This window comes from Numida meleagris, chromosome 3 (genome assembly GCF_002078875.1).
Source record: "Numida meleagris isolate 19003 breed g44 Domestic line chromosome 3, NumMel1.0, whole genome shotgun sequence".
In the NCBI taxonomy this organism is placed as follows: domain Eukaryota; kingdom Metazoa; phylum Chordata; class Aves; order Galliformes; family Numididae; genus Numida; species Numida meleagris.
In genome coordinates, this window is record NC_034411.1 from 9,993,047 (window position 1) to 10,012,499 (window position 19,453).

A 19,453-nucleotide genomic window follows, 5' to 3' on the forward strand; every position below is an offset into this window, starting at 1 on the left:
ATTAACCAGTGTTACACTGATGTAGTCTGACTACTGTGTTTTGTACACTAAATTGATACTTATGTATTATATATTATGATCTAGAGGGAGGTGTCCCTGACTGTAGCAAGGAGGTTGGAACTAGGTCATGTTAAAGGTCCCTTCCAACCTAAACCATTCTGACTCTCATGCTATTCTATTTCTGATGGCTATGTGATACCTAAGCCATCTGTATCTATCTCTTCACAGAATCACACCACATTTGACATAGAAAGGCATGTCTGGAGATCACCTGGTCCAACCCCTCTGCTCAAGCAGGGATACCTTAAGGAGGTTGTCCAGGACCATGTCTGGATGGGTTTTGAGTATCTCCAGGCAGGGAGATATTCTCCCTCCAGGCTTGCTTGTCTTTCTTGCATGCTAAATAGAATTGCTGGACCTACTGAAAGAGCTGAAATTATAGGATGGCTCCATACCAATGAGCAACCAGACGAGTTTGGATATAATCACAACCTGTTTTAGACTGAGTTCTGCTTTAATGGGGTACACTAAGCACTCTAACTTTTAAACAGAAGAGGCCATCACCCTTAGCTTTGTTAACATAACTGTTCTGTCTCTTGCAACTGGTAACATTACTGGGAAGGTACCAGCTGGGCTTAGTCAGTGAGCTGTGTTAGGAAATGAGTCCTTTTGGAGATCCTTTTTGCTGTAGTGGCCATGGTTCAAAATAAAGGTGCTGTATTTGGGATGGATTTACCATTCCCGTAAAAGACAGCAGCTCATGATAAAGCTAAAGAAGTGGAGAGATGTGAAATAGAGCAAATATAGTGAAATTACTTTTCACTATATATGACCCGAAAAAGTACTTTTGGAGCCCACTGCAATGGCAACATGGTTCATTCTTCAAGTGGTAAGTTTGTGTGGGAACATTTGCTGCCTAAGGCTGATCCTTAGGATAAACACCTGGCATTACTGGAATTGGTGTGGAATCGCTATTTAGAGACTACACCCACCCCTTTACCAATGTGTTGTTAGTTCAAATTAAGCCAATTAACTTAATCAGAAAAAAATCTCAGGTAGATTCACTCAGACAGTATTCCAGAATGATGATGAAAATTGAATGAAATAATCATAAAAGAAACCTTAATTATTTTAGCTCCTAGAAATTAAACAAAATAAATCCTACGTTACAACATTTTCAGACTAGAAAATAGTAGATAATAAGAGCTATGGGACAGACAGCTCAGTGGGAGGGAGGCAATGTATCATATTCCTGAGAAAACTTAAAGTTCTCTAAAATTAGTTCTCTATTTATATAAATCGATGTATAATCTCAGTTTCGTGATCTTGATACAAGTAATTATCAATGAAGGAGTGGGTGATTGAATGTACTTTTGAGACCAGAGTCTGTGAGTGATGCTTCTGGATGTGAGGTACTTTTTTTTCCCTCTACATCTGGCTTGGTTCAAACCTATGAAGATCCATCTTGCCCATAGCAGTCTTCAGGGAATGTTGAGTAAAGGAGATGACCCCAGCTATGCACCCAGCAGGAGGTGCTTAGATCCACAGCCAGGATTTGGCTATAGCCCCAGCCTTTTTATGGCAAATGTTGGAGCACCAGGCTGTGGTACAGCAAGCTGTGGCAACAGCCTTTTCCCTGACCACCAAGCCTCTGTCAGCAGGTCTGCTGCAGCCTCCTTGTGCCCCACTTCAGTCTTTCTGGTTTGCAGTGAGAAATGGAGACAAAAGCAACGTGGCTTACTGATGATCTTATTCTGGTCAGCAAGTGCATGTCTTCCTTCCAAGGAATCATACCATGGGCACCCCCAGCTGCCTGATGGCATCACATGGTGCTTGCACTTGTGGGGATCCTCTTGTGGGGATGGTGCAGGTCTGTGGTGATCATCCTGCATCCTGCATCACCTTGCTGATCACCAGATGTTGAGTTTTGGCCTGGGAACTATGTTCTGAATATGAAATGTAGGAATGGGACCTTGTTGCAAGGGGGTTTTTATTTTCCTAGCAACTTGCTTTAATCAGTACATTCTGGCCAGTTGGCTGGTCTGCAGACTAAAATGGCTTTTGTTCCAGAGGTAAGACAAACACTGGATAGTTAAAAATAACCTTGTAGGCACTGCAGTGATAATCTGATTTTAGAACTCAACAGACATCTTTTTCTCTATATCAAGAATGATAGACAGGTAAGAAAATAGCTTGAGTGTAGCTCTCCATTCCAGCTGGCAGAAAGGATTCACTTATCTTCAACTGGAATTTCCAATAAATCTATATTTAGTAGACTTCATAGTCTATCACTTGATGGAATTACTTTCCTCTGTGAATGTGCAATAAAGTCTGACAGTGATATATGTAAGAACATTAAATTTTCAATGGCCATGTTATGAACAAAGGTGATCTAACAAAAAATAATATACTTTAAGGAACAGACAGCAGGGCCCTGTTTCTGATCTCACTGACAAGGTTTAACGATAGTAGACCTCTCTTTACATTAGTGAAATCATTCATTTATTTGGATGTATGGGAGAGGAGGCCTTTCTTCCACAGGCCATCTTCTCTTCTCCTATACTTCCACGAAAATGAATGATTTTTAATATTGTAAAGCGTATTATTTTTTGTTGGATCACCTTTGTTCATGTGGTCCAGTTCAGTGAGCCAGAGAGAGAAATTCATTAATGAAGAAAGAGAACCAATTACGTATGTGACATAGCCTGAAAGGACTATCATTATCCCACCTAAAAAAAATATTCCCCTTGGCAGACACTGATTTCCCTTATGCTGTTTCCCATTTATGTTTGGAAAGCTGAATCTGTGCTTTTTCTCAAACAGAGGAAAATCTTCATGCTGGTAGCTAAGTCTCCGTGGGTTCCTGATGGTTATTATCTAGTCCTCCAACGTCGTTAAAGATCCAGCTCTATTTTTAGAGGTAAGAAAAAGATTTGTATTTGCTTGGGGATTATGGTTTAAAGTGATCGATGAGCTTGTGTGTGTTTTCTTATGACAGGGTACTTTGCATATGCATTTTTATCTCTGCTTTACCTGGGAAAACTGTCCTTGCTCAGCCCTTTGCTTTTTTCCCTCTCTTTTAATTGTACGTGTTTATAGTGTTACTTTCTGGATAACCCTTTCCAGGAAGGTTTCTTGAATCCTAGTTAAATGGCGATGCCCTTTTATCACTCTGCTAAAGCTGAAAGTCAGTTTGAGCCCTCCTGTGTGCCACTTTTTATTTATGGTATCATTACAGTTTATTTCAGAAGACCAAACCCTCGGCAAAGCATTCAGGATACTTATCTAGCAAACACTGTCACTTACCTACAGCTGGAGTCCAATCTGATGCCTTAAATTCTGGCCTCACATGAAGATAATACTTTTAATCAGAAAAGTGAGACAAGATATAAGAGCTTGCTTGCACTATCTGTCAGCAGGGAGCTGGAGTGAAATCAGGACAAAGTCTAAGCTGTTGTTTCCAAAGATGCTTGCTTCTTGAGCTGCGAAGGCTTATTAACAGCAGGGCAAGATAAACGGGTTATCGTGCGGATAGGCAAGGTGAGCCTGTGCCATGTGGCTTGTGCTTGGCAGCAGCTGCACCAATGCAGGGAACCCCTTTGGAAATGTCAGACTGCAGGTCCTCAGCTACAGGGAGGAGAGCAGCATGCCCTTTGCTGCATGACAAATCATGCCCGGGGGGGCACGCTGCAGAAGCGTGGATGTGGCGTGGATCCTATCTCTGGCTGTCCAGCCGTGGCTGCAGGTCTCATGTCATGTGGAAGAGGTTGGAAATGGTGGGCCAGCAGCACTGGTGGGATTACCTATGTTCATTGACTGCTGCATTGAAGATGGGTCAGATTGTTTTGCCTCCTCTTGGAGGCCACCAACTAATTTTTTTTTTTTTAATAAAGTGCCAGCTGAGGGAGCCTGGCAGTAGCAGTTTAACCCAGCCTGCCGGTTGCCTTCTAGATGTAGCTAAAATTTTTAATGCAATATCCCTGGTTCGCTTCCAACATCTTCTCTTCTACAAAGGATCAGATTAGAACAGACAGAAGTTCTAATTAAATTAATGCAGGAGCTGATTTACGTATATGAGGGTAAATTCCTGACTGGTGGAGATCAGGCTCTTTCGAGCTGTGATAATTTCTGTGTGGAAAAGAAACCATTAAATTGAAAGTAAATAGCTGAATATTCAACCAAAATCTCTGAACTACATGTAAAGACATAGTAATATTTATGAGCTCAATGAAATTCTACTGCAATAAAAAAATGTCATTCCTAACACCCTATAACTGAGTGTATAGGGAAATACTGTTCTTACAGTTTAAAAGCAGCAACGTTGTGGGACAAGATAACGGTAATTTAAGCAGTTATAGATCTAAATAGGAAAAATTTCATTGACCTTAAAGCTTAGTTATAGCTTTCTATAAAATATAAATATTAATTGGCTTTGAATAAAAGACAAAAGGCATGCTATTCTTAAAACCCAGCTTGGTTTTAGGGGTGTGTTAGGCAGTGTGGATCTACTACCACAACTCTCACATAATGATTAAAATACATTTCTGAACCTCACTGCCTTAATTTGCTTGGTATTTTTTAGTAATACAGAGAAATAGCATAAGCACTTATGACCTCATTGAAGACACTCAATTTTTAAAACCTGGTGCATTCAAAGTTTGTACACTACTCAGTTGCAAGGAACTGTATTTTTTTATTTCAGGTAGAACTCTGCTATGCACCTACAGAAACTACAAAATTCCCTGCATACAGCAGTATCAGGTCCAAATGAGACCTGCAAGCACTTTACATCAACTCACAAAAACAGTATTTTGGGGAACATGCCCCTTTCACAGCAGGACTGGCAAAAGATGCCATCAGTGAAGCAGGAGGGAGCTGCACACACAGCTTCTCAGAAGCCCACTTTTTGGTCAAAACATTAACACACTGTGGAGTCAAACCTGTCCTTGGGAGTATGCATGAGGCTGAGTTCAAAAAGCAGTTCTTTGACTCCAGGTCTATGTCTGCATGAGAAGCAGAAATTGAAGTGTAGAAGTGAAGACTAGCGAAGCAAAATTCATAGCATGCCTGGATGCTCTCACTCAGGTGTTTTAAGTGGCTGTAGATCTCTAGTTTATGCCTCGGAGAATTAAATTATAGTGAATTAAAGACTCTGCCGCACAAACTCAGGTGAATCATATTGGGAAGATTTCCCTCCTCTAGCTGGAGACTTCCAGCAGGGTCACAGCTTGACCTGCCTTCAGCCTCTCTGCAGTGCTGCACTTATCACTCTGACTTATTAATTACTTGCACAATCAATTGTGGTTTGCATTAGCTCTTGAATCAATGAGCTGTGGCACTGGGAATTAGACCTTCCCAGTCCCTTGAGCTCTTGCTTTGATGATAGTGATAAGCAGAGAGGGCATGCAGGTGGGAAAGGCAGTGTCTTCTGTCACACCAGCTAAATCTTGCAGGGCAGGACCCTGAAGCCATCTTAGCATCTTCTTGCAAAGGTGCATCACCTTGTGAATTGGCCTCAGTGTGCCCCAGTATGTCAGCCCTCTGGGGGTGAATGAGAGGTGGGATATGGCAGAGAGTTTCTTCAGCATGGGCTTCCCCTATCAATAGTTAAGGGCACAGGGCTGCCCTGAGCTAACTTATTTTTGAATTACTAGTGAAACTAAACCCTATCCCTTTACTGTGAAGCCTTCCTGTCATGAAGAATCCAATTTACCTGTGATTAAGTATAAATGTTGTTTAAAACTGCACTGGTTTTCCACTCTCATTTTTCCCAGCCTCAGGTTCTAGCCATCTGCTCTTTGATGTATTTGACTGCTAGGTAAGAGTGTGAATTCTGCTCAGTCTTTTTCCACAGGTGGGAATTTTTAGAACCTAACCAAGTAACCCCTGCAACTTGACAGGATAAATATCTAACGCATCTTCAATCAGTTGTTCTGAAATGCATTTTCATATTCCCTAATCATTCCCAAGGATATGTACTGTATTTAATTCTACCTTTTCAGAGCTCTTTTTAAGCACAGACACGGTATTTCCATTGCAGTAGGATAAGTTTCACGTGCAGACACAATCTAAGCTCCTTACTTCCATCCATATTCTTTAATTATGTACCTAATGATTACATTCGTCCAGGGCCACAGTGCTGTACCGCTAGCTCACACTGAACTGATTATCTGCAAATCTCTCCTGCTGAAGATAATGTTTGTTTACTTTAGAGAGCCAAGGGAGGATTTATCCTGCTGCTACCTTAAGGTGCAAATACTTTTCTTGGTGGTTGTGCAAAAACATGCTGAATGCTGTTCTCCCCAGATAGAGAGCTGGACTCTCCAGCCCACATAGTACTTTGCAAGGACTTGCTCATGATTTGCCACGTGAAGACTGGAAAGCTGTTTTTATGCGAGTATGATGTGTCCCACACTTTGTCTATGGATAGGAAAAAGAATTTAAATAGCCTGCCAAATGCCAAGGGAACAGAGTGGAATACAGTACTGCATCTGGCACCTTTCTGGCATGATCTTTGTTATCAGGCCTAGCTGCACTTGTCAGATTGCCTCCACAGACCAAAACTGAGAGCTGCTGACATTATGTCCCTGAGGGCTGCTCAGAGGTAATCCCTGCAGCTCATCCCAAGTCTGTGCAGAACTGCCTGAGGAATACCCACCAGAGAAACCAAAATAGCCAGCACTGAATCCTGTTTATTTCTGTACAAGCCCTGGATTAACAGTGACTGGGGGAAGGTGGAGCTATCCGTCAGGGTATGTATGTTAGAGAGCAAATATTTGGTCTTCCAGGACTCTGGTGCTGCAAGTCGGAATCATGATAAAGTGGGTTGTCCATAACCTGCATTAGTGGACTGAAAGTTGGATGCAGTCCTTTACATCCTAGAAAAATGATGTTACTCATAGAACTGGAGGCATTTTATATGTGCTACAGCAGTGGATTGCACAACCTGTGGTCACCAAAACCAGTGTTAATAATTTTGATGTAATAGGTATACACTGCTGTGCTGTATGGACATACAGAAGAGCTTTCTTTGGTGAGGTACTTGGGAGAGGGGGGTGACCTCTGGACATCAATATTACATGATTTAGGTAAGGGAGGAAAGAACCTCTAAGAAAAGCTTTGGATGTGATTCTCCACACCATCACTTCTAACTGAGAGAGGGAGTGTTTTACACCTCTAATGTGTTGGCACTGCGGGGCTGCAGGTGTCAGCTCACCAGAGGTGGCAGAGGAGGGCTGGAAGGTATATGAATTGCCTTGGGTCTACATCTCCTACCCATCTTCTGGGGAGTTACCTCCTAAAATGACCCAAAGGATTTAAAACCAGCATACAAATGATGGTGAATCAACAGAGACTAACACAATAAGTTTCCTCAAGTCAAGTTGACTAAATTCAAGGTTACAGTGATGCAAAGAATGAAGGCACTGAGGGGTTTAAAGAAGAGCAATTCTTCAGTAGCCTTTTTATGAACACGAGGAGCTTGGGCCATAAACAAGAGGAATTACACATTACCTTTTGTGAAAAGAAACTGAATATCATTAGTATTATTGAGAGCTGGTAGCAAGACAAAGATAGCTGGAGTGGCCAAAACATGGCTTATTTCCTGCAGAGGCTAATTAAACTGGTAGCTAGTGTGTATGTATTTTGGGTGCTTGTGGTAACATGGGAGGAGCTCTCTGCAAGATGCTGTCCCCCAGAGTGATTTATTTCTCAAGACTAAGAAAAAAGCTGCAGTTCATAGACTTCTACCTAGAAGGACTGGGAGGCAGTGGTTAAGTGAAGGAGAAAGTGAAGCATGAAGACATTTGTAGGTCACCTAGAGCATCCCCTTATAAGTTGAGTGAGATAAGAAGAGGGAATAAGCAGTTGCTAAAACTGCTTTCCTTAGAGTTTCTAAAAATGTTAGGTAGTTGTAATGATCGGAAAGACCAACACAATGGAAAAGGTGTTACAAAAGAGGTGGAAGGACTGGCATGATAGCAAGGTGCCACAAGGGAAGGGAAGTAGATCGCTCACCCATATCAGGAGATTCTGGGCTTGCAGGGAAAAGCTTCCACCAAGGAGGGGTCTCCAGAAAAAGATCCTCCATCAGTGGCAGTCAGCCCTTCAATGAGGCCTAAGAGGGGTGGAGTCTGGCCTTCTGGTCACACAGGTGAATTGCCTTCACCTGTGCTCCCAGGGCTGACTGGGTCTTTCCTCCAGGTGCTCAATCAGTGGTTCAGGCCATGACTCAGCAGTTCCCATACACTCCACCCCTTCACAGCGTGAACTAGTGATTGAGTCAGCTGGAGGATGAGCCTTCCGTAATATAGGGATCTGGCACACCGTGATGCTTATACAATTGCCCGTCGTGATACAGATTGACACAATGTAAAATGATTGATGATCAGGTCGTGGTTGAAGTTCATGTTCTCTTGTGGGCCAGTGCTCGATGATGTTGCTGGAGACATACAGTTGTTTGGTGCAGGTCCATCTCATGTTCCACCAGTCACACATAGGCCATCACCAGGTGTCATCCTTGATTTCACAGTGACACTGGAACACTTCGATGACATTTCACTCCTTCTGGTAATCCAAGAGACTCAAGAGAGTCACAGGGAGTAGTACAGATGTTTCAGTGGTACCAAGAGGGGGAAGTCTTCCTTCCACTGCAAGATACAGGCCGTATTCCTGTCCTGGGTCAACTTTGGTTTGCACAGGGGCACGTCCCGGCCATCTGTACCACACCCTTTGGCCAGGTATCTGTGGCTGCATAACTATATCAGGTACCAAAGGGGGGGGGGGTCCTGATCTGCCATAGGGACATAATGAGGGTCCCTTAGCAATGAAGACTGGAGTGTTCACCACAATATCAGTAGGTCATGTACCGATCACCGGAGGGACTACCGAACCTCCCACCTCCAATAATCTCCCGCAAGGCACAAGTAGGCCACACCACCTAGGTCGTACTTGTACCTTCCAAGGCCATCCTACAAGACCAAACTGCATTTGCTGATCCTAACTGGAAGACAGATATGCTCAGAAAACTCTCTCTCACATTCTCTCTGCTGTAAAAAGGGATAATTCTCAAAAGACCAACTGATAATGAGAAAAATTGAAACATCAGAGTACAAATGATAATAGCAAACTCTTCAAGAGAGGTTTATTAAATTTCAAGCCCCTGAAATTTGGCAATCAGGGAAAAACAAGATACAGGCAGCTGCAGATTAGAAGTGAGAGCAACAATTATATGAGAAACCAGATATGTTTACATTCATGTTAACATAGACCAAGTGGGACTGTGAGTCTCTAAAATCTGACAGTGAATTTGGAAAATAGATAAATGAGGCTGAAGACGGTGCTGAACAGTGTAACCTTTTTGTAGGAGTACAGCAGAGGACCACAAAGATGATAAAGGGCCTGGGGCATCTCCCATATGAGGAAAGGCTGAGTAGCCTGGGGAAAAGAAGACTGAGAGGGGATCTGATAAATCTTTATGAATAGCTAAGGGGAGGTGGGAGGCAAACGGATGAGGCCGGGCTCTTCTCGATGTGTAGTGGTAGGACAAGGAGAAATGGCCTGAAACTTGAACACAGAAAGTTCCATACAGGCATGCAGAAGAACTTTACAGTAAGGGTGATGGAGCACTGGAACAGGCTGCCCAGGGAGGTTGTGGAGTCTCCTTCTATGGAGATATTCAAGACCCAGCTGGATGCTTACCTGGGCGACGTATGTTACAGTACCCACTTCAGCAGGAGGTTGGACTCGATGATCTCTTGAGGTCCCTTTCAACCCCTGCAATTCTGTAATTCCTCAAATGTATGAGGAACAGAATGAGACCTTAGGCTTGGCATGTGGCAGGTCACAGACAAGAATTATAAAATTATCGGTCTCAACACTAAAAAACTAGAATTCTTCTCATAATTGTGCTGTTTGGAGCCTCGGTGGTTTAAAGATTTAGGTAAGGCAAACTTTGCAGGGAATGATAAAATCTTTTATTAGACCTGCTATCTCTATGATCAGTGCTATCAGTCTAATAAAGATATCACCTATCCCCCGAAGTTTTGCCTCAGGACTGGTCAATTATGTTTTTTTCTCTGCTCAAAAAGAAGCAGAATGATGGCTTTGTGTCTCAGCATGGTAACAAACACTTTGTCTTCTATTCTTAATTAGGGAGGATCTTAAATAACTATTGAAGTTAAGCACTTTTACATCTCAGGACTCTAGTGCCTGCATCCAGAATTATGGAAAGGATTGCCTGAGGAGATGTATGACCTGCTTGCACTGATTTCTAACAAGTCTTGGAGCATGAAGGCCGAGGAATGCCAAAGCTAATATTGTGCCACTATTTAATAGGGTAAATTGAATGAACCAGCAAATTATAGACCAATTAATCTCGTGGCTCTCTGGAGGATAAATCACATAAAAGGAAGGATCCATAAGTAAGGAATTAAAATAATAACAGAAGTGTTGCTGTAGATTTATGAAACATCACTTTGCTCTGTTTAATAATGTCAACACTACATATTTTGATTTCTGCAAAAGAATTGAAATCTGGCATCTTGATGAAAAGATTAGCAGTCTGCAAATACCATAGTGGGCCCTTACTGGGTGGTTTGTATATCAATTAAGCTGCTAAATTACAGAATGCAACTGTGAATGGAAAATTGTGATTCAAAAGAGGGTATACCTGTTGCATTCAAGATCGCATTTCAGCACTGGTTTAACAGTTTAGCAGCTACCAATTTAGTGATATTTAGCAACAGTTATTTGCTATAATGAATTGAAATAACAAAATTCTGTAAAGCTTACAGTAGTGGGGAAAGTGGTGGAATGGTCAGTGATGTTGGAGGGGAGACCGCCAGGAGTGCATAACACATCACCAAGGGATGAAGCATAGCACGTCTCATTAACCGGCATGTAGCTTCCAATGCAATAAGGCTGAGATCTGCTATGGCTTGTGTGTCTTGTTTATGCAAGGTTAAGAAGTAGGCTGTTAATTGTATACATCTACTTAGTGGTGAAGAAGATTTTGGAAATAGCCAGCTTTGTAATATAGCATGAAAAAAGGAGTAAGAACAGAGATGGGAGAGAGATTCAGGATGAACATAAATACGTTAATGTACTTTAAAAGAGAAAAAAAAAAAACAACAGAAAAGTCATACCTACTCATGTAGGCATCTTCTCCAGCCTTATTTTGGGATCACTGTACCCCTTAAGTTCCCACCATGCTTGGTTACCCCTCCAGGAGACTTAGCTGCAGGTGGCGCTGAGTGACATTTTTTGGCTGACGCCATGCATATGCCTCTATCAGTGTTGCCCTCTATGGACTTCAAATATTGAAAGTCAGGAAAGCTACACTGGTTTAAACAAGCAGTAGCTTTAGGCCAAAGAGGTAAGCAAGCTCAGGAAACTCCTGGGACTCTGCAGGAAGGCTTGGGTCTAAGAGTGGTTGGGGGTGTCTGTACAGTGAAAGACTGGGCTTTTCTGACAAAGCAGCTCATTATATTGCTGTTTATGCTGATAGAATCACTTTGTTTTTTTCCTCCTCCTGTGCAGATTCTGCACAAATTTAACTTTGTCATGATGGGCAAGGGGTTCTTTCTTATGAACACAAATGTTCAGCTTGGAAATCTCAAACCACCCTTACAATCTCCATCCCCACAATAAAAGTCTCTGGATGGCACAAGCTGCAGAACTCCTGTCTAGCTTTTATGAAATCAAACCCTTAGGCAAAACTCATAAAGAAAGCAGATGTAGAAGAATGATTTTATTTTGAAGTGCTTTGTGTTTTGCGTTGTATTAAAATATATTTTGCTCTAATCTATTCCTATGCTTGCAAGCAGAATCTAAAAGGAGATAAATATGATGTAAACAGTGCAGTGACCCGATACATTTACTATTACCATATACTTGTAGAAACCTAACAAAATAAGAATGTTTTCAATTCCATGTAAATAAGTATGTATTTTAATAACAGCTAATGCCACTTCATAAAGGGAAGCACACTGGGAGGATTCTTTAAGAGAAGATTACACTCATTGCAAAATCCTTTCCTAGAAAGTCACTGTAAAGAAATATGAACTTAGAAAATATCATCCTTAACACAGGGAAGTCTCAGTTCCATTTTGTTCTTCTTCCCTTAGGAAAATTGAAAGGCATTATTAAGGCATATCAATCAATTGTGGTAGCACCTTTATTGCCTAATATTACCACCGTGTACATACTGATAACTTCTCCACGTATTGTTTACATTGTACATCTTACCAGTGCCTGCTTTCTCTCTGTAAAATTTCTCATTAAAAAGTGCATGTCTTGAATAATGCATGGGCACAAAGCACTTGGCGATCCTTTGATACTGGCAGAATCTGGGAGGAATTGAAAGAAAAGAAGGCCCCTTTTGCACAGTCATCATAACTCTGATATTAGTCATAGTCAGTACTCCTCATTGGCTTTGTCTTCAAATTGTGCAAGTTTCTTTCAGAAGGAACATGTCATTTAGTGGTGAATGAAAAATAGAAGTACAGATGTAACTGGATTTCAAAAACCCACACTTCATCACAGATCTGTGGTCAGACTGGTTTTGGCTAGAGTTGAGTACTGTTTGGATCTTGGCTTTCACTTCAGCTTGTCACAGATATAGAGTCAAGGTCAAGACGCTTGTCTCATCGTCTCCTTCATCTCTTACTTTTATTGCTTCCTTAGCAATAGCTAATAGCTTCCTTAGCTAATAGCACACGGTAGCAAATGCTTCCATAGGGGAAGGTGGGACTCCAAGGACAGCTGAGGACATCTCCAGTATTACAAAAAGTGAGGATTTAGTTGGGAAAATATCCCAAATTGTCAAGCAACATACCATCAAAAGGAAAAGATTTTCTTCCTTTCCTTGGTATGCAGCTTTCATATCCATTTATAAATAGTCCAGATAATGGATATGCCATGAAGAAAAATGTACTTTTGAAGAACAGAACTTGGACAATCCCCATCTTATGGCAATCATTAGTAACTGTTGACTGAGTGCTATTGCAACTACTTCTGGTTTGGCTTCTTCTGAAGAGTGTTTCACTTCTGAAACACTTATCTCACGATGCATCTCTTTCTAGTTTAAAGTGAGAAGATGATACAAATGGGACTGGAATTAGCATTTCAGAGACCTGGGCTATCTCAGTACATGCAATGTAGTCTGCATTAGCATTTTAGAGCACAGCCAGAGTGTGTTTCAATATCAATTTTCTTATCATCCCTCTTCATTAGAGTTTTTATTCCTCTTGTGAAGTAGTCTTGGACCCCATGTACTTTTTGGAGCACACTAAAGATGTGCACATCAGATGCTCTGTCTGCCAGTGTGGGTTCATCTCTATGGATCCAGATTTGAAATAGGAAAATAGGAAAGACTGCCTGTATGGGTAGTGTAAACCACACAAAATATTATAGACCTCTGGTCTTCATGTGGTCCTCTCTACAGCTCCACTCTTCCAGAAAGCTGTGCTACTTGATAAGGTGAGCAGAGCCTTAGGTGTTCTGCATGACTGCATGAAGTGATTTCAAGGATCTGTGCCCATGTTTGCCATCTGTAAGACAGAACTAACTCATCTTTCTCTCTTGAGATCATTGGAACTGTTAGTAGTCTGTGCTGTGCACTTATAACAGTGATCACAGCATTTTTTTTTTAACCTTCTTCCATTTTTGGCTCCAGAAATATCCCACCAGTGGTAATTAGCAGCAAGCTCAGCAGAGGAAAAATATGCTGACGGTAAGCGTACTGAAAAAACGTGGTTTTGAAGAACTAAAACCAACTCAATGTTTGAATTTATTATCCATTTCTGAAATGAGAGTTTCTGTTCTGTTACTTTATATTTTTATACTTCCTTTTAAAATTTAACTTTTCTTAAATTTCCCCAAGATGTGCCATTTTCTGCGATAATGGCAGAACATCTCTTCCTGAGACTACGAGTTGGTTATGCTCTGGGAAGGAGGGGTTTGCTGCAGTCCTGGCTTGGGTGAGCATTTGTCCTTACCAGGCAGTCACCATAAACAGCTGTTTCATACATAGATGTGTTGAATATATTCACACATTTAAAGCATTCTTCTTTACACTGAGTTGGGCTCAGTTAGTAGCATTAATGAACTCTTTTAGCACACTTTGGCCATAGTTCGAAATCATGTTTTTTTCTTTGTTGTGAAGCAAAGACAAATTATTTCTGCTTTTTTTTTTATTTCTTTTTTTTTTTATGATTGTGGCTTGAAGTAATTAAATTCAGTAACTCCTTTCTACCCAGCAGAGAGAAATATTTTCCATCAAACTTAAAAGTCATGTGAAACTCACCTGGCTGCTGGTTCCCAACTGGCTCCAGCAGGGTTTGCTTTGAGATCTATTAAGCACTGAAAACCTTCAGCACAAATAGCAAATGGAGTAATTTAGCTGCCCCCAGAAAACACAAAATCTCATTGATTTGTTTCGCAGTCATTAATAGGAGTCACATGGCAACTATTCTGGGTCAATATTTGTCTGAACTCACGTGCAGGTGTTAGGAGAAATGATCTCAGTGCTGGTCCTAGCTATGTATTTTTTATGGATCAGATTCTTTATTTCCTTGTGGTTATCTGACTTCCAATGAGCTAAATGTAAAACACTACTTAGATCAGTAAACCACAATTCCTCAGCTTGCCTTTAGGAATGGACAAGAGATGAACGGGAGAGGGACAATTAGTTGATACAAGCTGTGAGGCCACAGTATGCCTGTTTCAATAAGGACAGGCCGGACACTTCAGATTCTTTAAAAAAAGCAATAATTTGATGTGTGACAACATTCAAAACAAAGAAACAAGTCTGATTTTTCCTTTATACCTCCAACCAAGCAGATGATAGAGAAGAAAGAGATTTTTCCAAATCGATCAGGCTCGGTATAATTAGGGGGGACAGTGCTGGCGGGAGCTGGACAGCTCTCACTGCAATGCGCCACTGTTACTGATTTTGTCCTCATTCTTGAGGCAACAAAACAGCTGGAGAGCTGTGGGCTATCCCTGGGGGGAATATAGTCCTCTAGCAACCTGAAAAGTGCCATGTCCATACCCTATGGAGAACTGGATTGTTTTGCCCGGATCTATACCAAGATTTAGGCAATGAGTTGTGTAGCTTGGTTCTGTTGTGGAGATTGGATTGACCCTATGCTCTGACCATGTTGCTAGCATTATCCTCTATGCATTCAGCTGATAAATCACATCTATCGTGAAAGCTTCAGTGACAGAGGATGTGAGGTAGGATGTCCTTTATTTTCAAGACTTTATTACTTTTACAAAATAAATGTCAGAGGAAGGAAATATTAAAGTGTAAAGCATATACACTAGGAGCTTATGAAAAAAAGCACACTTTACGATGCAGGTTTTCCTTTGTTCATTATTTCATGAAACCGAGGCACTCCTATCGGAATGAGTCTCTGATCTACTGTGGGAAAGGTAGGGAACTACTTTCATTTCATCTTGCATTTCTCTGTTATACAATAACATAAGTTAATTCCTCATGCGTGCTCAGTAACTCTGCGTCAGAAAAGTAAGTACTTCCCAGGGCAAAGCCCCTGCTTGCAGTCTGCTTTTTCTAGAAATATCTCTAGCTCTTTTGGAAGCAACCAGCCCATACAGAGCCTGTTCTCCCTCAGAGACTGACTTTTCCCTTCTGTGGCAATATCTGACTGTTGCTGGCAACCTGGTCATATTTTTTTCTTGCAGCCTTGTGATTCATTGTTGTAGACTTGGTATATTTGGTGGAAAAAAGCATTCCAATGTTACCTTCTCCTCCTGAGTGTCAAAGCACACTAAAGGGTGGTGCAATTTGCTTTGCAGTATATCTGCCTTTTGGAACATGTTATTGTAGTTAATCTAGCACTGTGGTGGGTGTTTGGAGTTCATGCTGAGCAGAATGCTTGCAAAGGTTTCCTCCATGTGATTTCACATAAATACCACAACCTTTCCAATAACAGCTCCAGAAACAGAGTTTAAGGTTTTATTTTGTGAAGGTTTTGCTGCTGTTTTAATTTTTCAACCATTCTCATTTTTTTTCAAATAAACCATCTCTTTTTACCCTTATAATTCATAAAAACAAGTGACTATGCTAGGCCAATATATGACACCTAAATTCTGGATGTTTTACTAGATAACAGTGCTATAGCTAATGATTTAGCCTTTTTTTTTTTTTTTTTTCAAAATTCAAAGTTATTTTCTTAAGGATTTAATACTAATTGCTCAATATAGTCACCGGACTATCTCATATCATTAAATCAATTGAAAGTAGATCTTCACTGAGCACCACCACTACTGCCCTTCTAAACTTCCTGCATTTAATGGGGCATCAGCTTTTGTCCAGAAGTATATAGAAAATGCTTTTTTCCTGGTCTCCCCCAGGCAGCTCTGAGGATGTTCTTCTTCCCGAGGAGGATGTTAAGCTGTAGAGCATTTTGTAGGAGAAACTCAGAACTTCAGAGAACCAACTCACATACAAGAGTCGTTCCCTAAACACAGCAGAGCAAATTGGATTTGTATTGATATAATTTGTCCCATAAATGGAAAAATGTGGAAATGTGCGACAAAAATATTGGAAGTAGACTGTACATTTTTTACCAACGCACAAAGAGATCAATCCTGAAGTAAAGAGGTGCACCTATTATAGGGCTGGAAATAAACAATTTTATTTATTTATTTATTCCTTGGTGAAATACTTACTTGACAAGGAGGAGAGAGAGCAAGAAAGTGACGTATTTGCAGTGGTAGGTGACAGGAAATGAATGTCTGCCTTTTTGCTGCAAGAAAATTTTCTCTGTCAGACTCCTGCAAAGGTTCAGTCATGTGTGCAGCACTGTCTTAAACTTTTCACCTGGTATTAAATGTATCCTAACTCTTGTCAACATCACCAGCACAGAGGGCAGAAATGAAATCTGGGGATCTTTCACATAGCACGGGAGAAACTACAACCTTGGTTGCGGTTGGTGATCTGGCCTGGCCTGATTATAGTTCCTGTTTTCTGTATGCTTTTCAGATGCTGTTGACATGCCTCGTGGTCCTCGGCTCTTCTTAGGCTCCCAGGAGACATTTGGCACCTCAGGGCTTTAACATCTCAGGTGAGATACAACATTTCCATCATGCAGAACTCTTATGGGTGTTTCTGTCATTGCTTCATGGACAGTAGAAGAAATGGGAAACCACAAATCTCTTGCCAGACCCCATCCTCTCCTCTCCCCAGGGAGTTATGTCCCATGGACGGGGAGCAAAGGAACAACACAAGCAAGGTCACCAACACAGGAGTGGAAGGATCTGGCCTTGCCTGCACCCACCTGCCAGCACCCTTGCATTTTTGCCGTGTTTTCTGAGATAACCTCTCTACATTGCCCTTATGGGAGGAGTGTTTCTCAGCACAGGCATGATGTAATGCTGCCTTTTATACTGCGGGAAGAGAACAGGCGCTACAGTCTGCACTTCAATAACATCCGTGCCGTTAAATAACTCCCTCTGCAGCTGTGTGTGGGAGTGCTCTGCCATACCACTCTCAGAGGCACTCGTTTTTCAGACAGAGCAGCTCCAGGGATGAGGGCTAACCACAGGGATGACCTTGGGCTGGGGAAGCAGCCAAAGGCAGTGCTGTACCTGCGGCAGCTTGCCTGCTCCCTGGGGGCTGATCCAGGTGAAACCACCTCGGTTTATGGCTCTTCTGAGCCATAAACTGCATCAGAAAGGAGCTTTATCCCCTGCACCCTGCTCTCACTTCCTTGGGGAGTTTTGAACTTTGCTGGAAGGTGAAGGAGGGTGTCCTTTCCATGATGATACGAGTGCATGAGACAGGGGCTGGAAATGTCTTCATCCCTCTGGGCAACAGGCAAGGCTCACAGGGCAAAATTTCCCTTGATGTTTGGCAGCTTGAAACATTTTGATTGCTGTTGCTGTTAAGTTTCCCATAGATTAAGTCATGGGTGGGCTGTCCGTGCACCTTGATGCTTCCAGGAGTGTGGGCATGCCCTTTTGGGGTGCTACTCCTCCACCTCTTCAGGGATCCCCATTGTAGTACTGTGCACCTCTGTTGTTCATGCATAGATTGTCTCAAAAGCCTGATGCAGCCTTGGGGCATGTCCATCACATGTACTCCAGCTCTCCTGGTCACAAGCTTTGTTGTGTTCCCATTGGCAAAAAAGTCTGGTTTCAAAAGTTTTCAGGCTCTCAGAAACTGCAGTCAGTTCCTGCTGCACAGGATTCTCTGAGCCTCCAACATGAAAGCCTATTTTATTGCGTTAAAACAAGCCCAGAATTCATTAGAATTTTATTGTTTTGCTAGTATAAAGTGACTACCATGAACGCACATCACAGTGAATTCCTCTGAGATGTGGTGTCCTGAGCCTGCTCAGGGACGTTCAGGAGGTGTGGTGGTGAGTGAGCACTCCTGGTGTGGAGGAAGAGGGTAACAGTTCCTTCAGCCTTGCCATAGGAAAGGGTTAACCAAGCTGTCCATAAAAAAAAAATTGTTGGGTGTGAGAAGGGAGAAAGCAATACCCACTACTGCCTTCAGAGCCTCTCCAAGAAGTAAACCTGATGTCCATTCCTGGAAGATGCATGGGTTGAGTCTAGAAAGCATAGCAATCACGTTATAAATAATGCTGAAAGATACGACAGAAACTGCTACTGAACTGCAGTGGTAACTAATGCCACCACATTCATATTCTAAGCACTGGATGCAGTAGGAATCCAGGACAGCTGCTTGCTACTTGAAGAGGAAAGGGAAGCTTCTGAATTATTGATACAGATGGGTTGAGATTGGATTTTCTTTGCAACTGTAAATTAATGCAATTAAGGGAATGGCCAGGAAACCAGAATGAAGGCTTACAAATACAAAAACAGCAGGTGGTCACAAAACGCTGGTGCTGGGTGAGCCAGGTGTCTTGCACAAGGCCACCCCATCCCCCTGCCCACTAAGCCCTGCTGGCAGCTGCAGGAGGCAGCAGGGACACAGCCAGGGCACCCAGGTCCCCTGTGGGGCATGGAGCATTGAGGGAGGTGTACGCCTCCCCATCCAGCCTGACTTTATTATCAGAGATTGCCTAGCAGTGTTATATGTTTCTTTTCCTCCCTGGGAGGGCTTTAAACACAACAAGTCTTTAATCTGCTATTGCTCTCATTAACTGGTAAATGCCAGCCGTCACATAAATAACATGATGATCCATTCTTAGAACTGCTAGCATCGCTCATTGCCTTTCTCCTTCACAGAAGAACATCTCAAGCTATCTAAACCTGGCTGTTCTAAAGGGTGAGTTCTTTGGCTGCAAAAGTTGACCCCCAGTCAGGATACGGATGCTTTCAGGCTCCTCCATCTGTGCCTTCTAATTTTCTCAAACAAACGGTCTCACCTTTCAGCTTCTTCCTTCCCTAGGAAACAGCGTCCTATCCCTGAGCCCCCCAGACCTCTGCACAATCTGTTGGTGTGTTTGAGGATCATAGC

General features: G+C 42.1%; 1 long non-coding RNA gene across 2 annotated transcripts in view; it reads left to right on the forward strand.

Moving 5' to 3' along the window:
- The window catches only part of LOC110395896, a 69,875-nt gene that overhangs the window by 35,275 nt on the left and 15,147 nt on the right, over positions 1–19,453 (forward strand). Inside the window, exons 2-4 of one of the 2 annotated variants that reach the window (XR_002436671.1) lie at positions 2,824–2,920; positions 17,009–17,090; positions 19,222–19,261. This is a non-coding gene — a long non-coding RNA (uncharacterized LOC110395896). The remainder of the gene's footprint in view (positions 1–2,823; positions 2,921–17,008; positions 17,091–19,221; positions 19,262–19,453) is intronic. The other variant, XR_002436672.1, reaches the window with a different exon arrangement.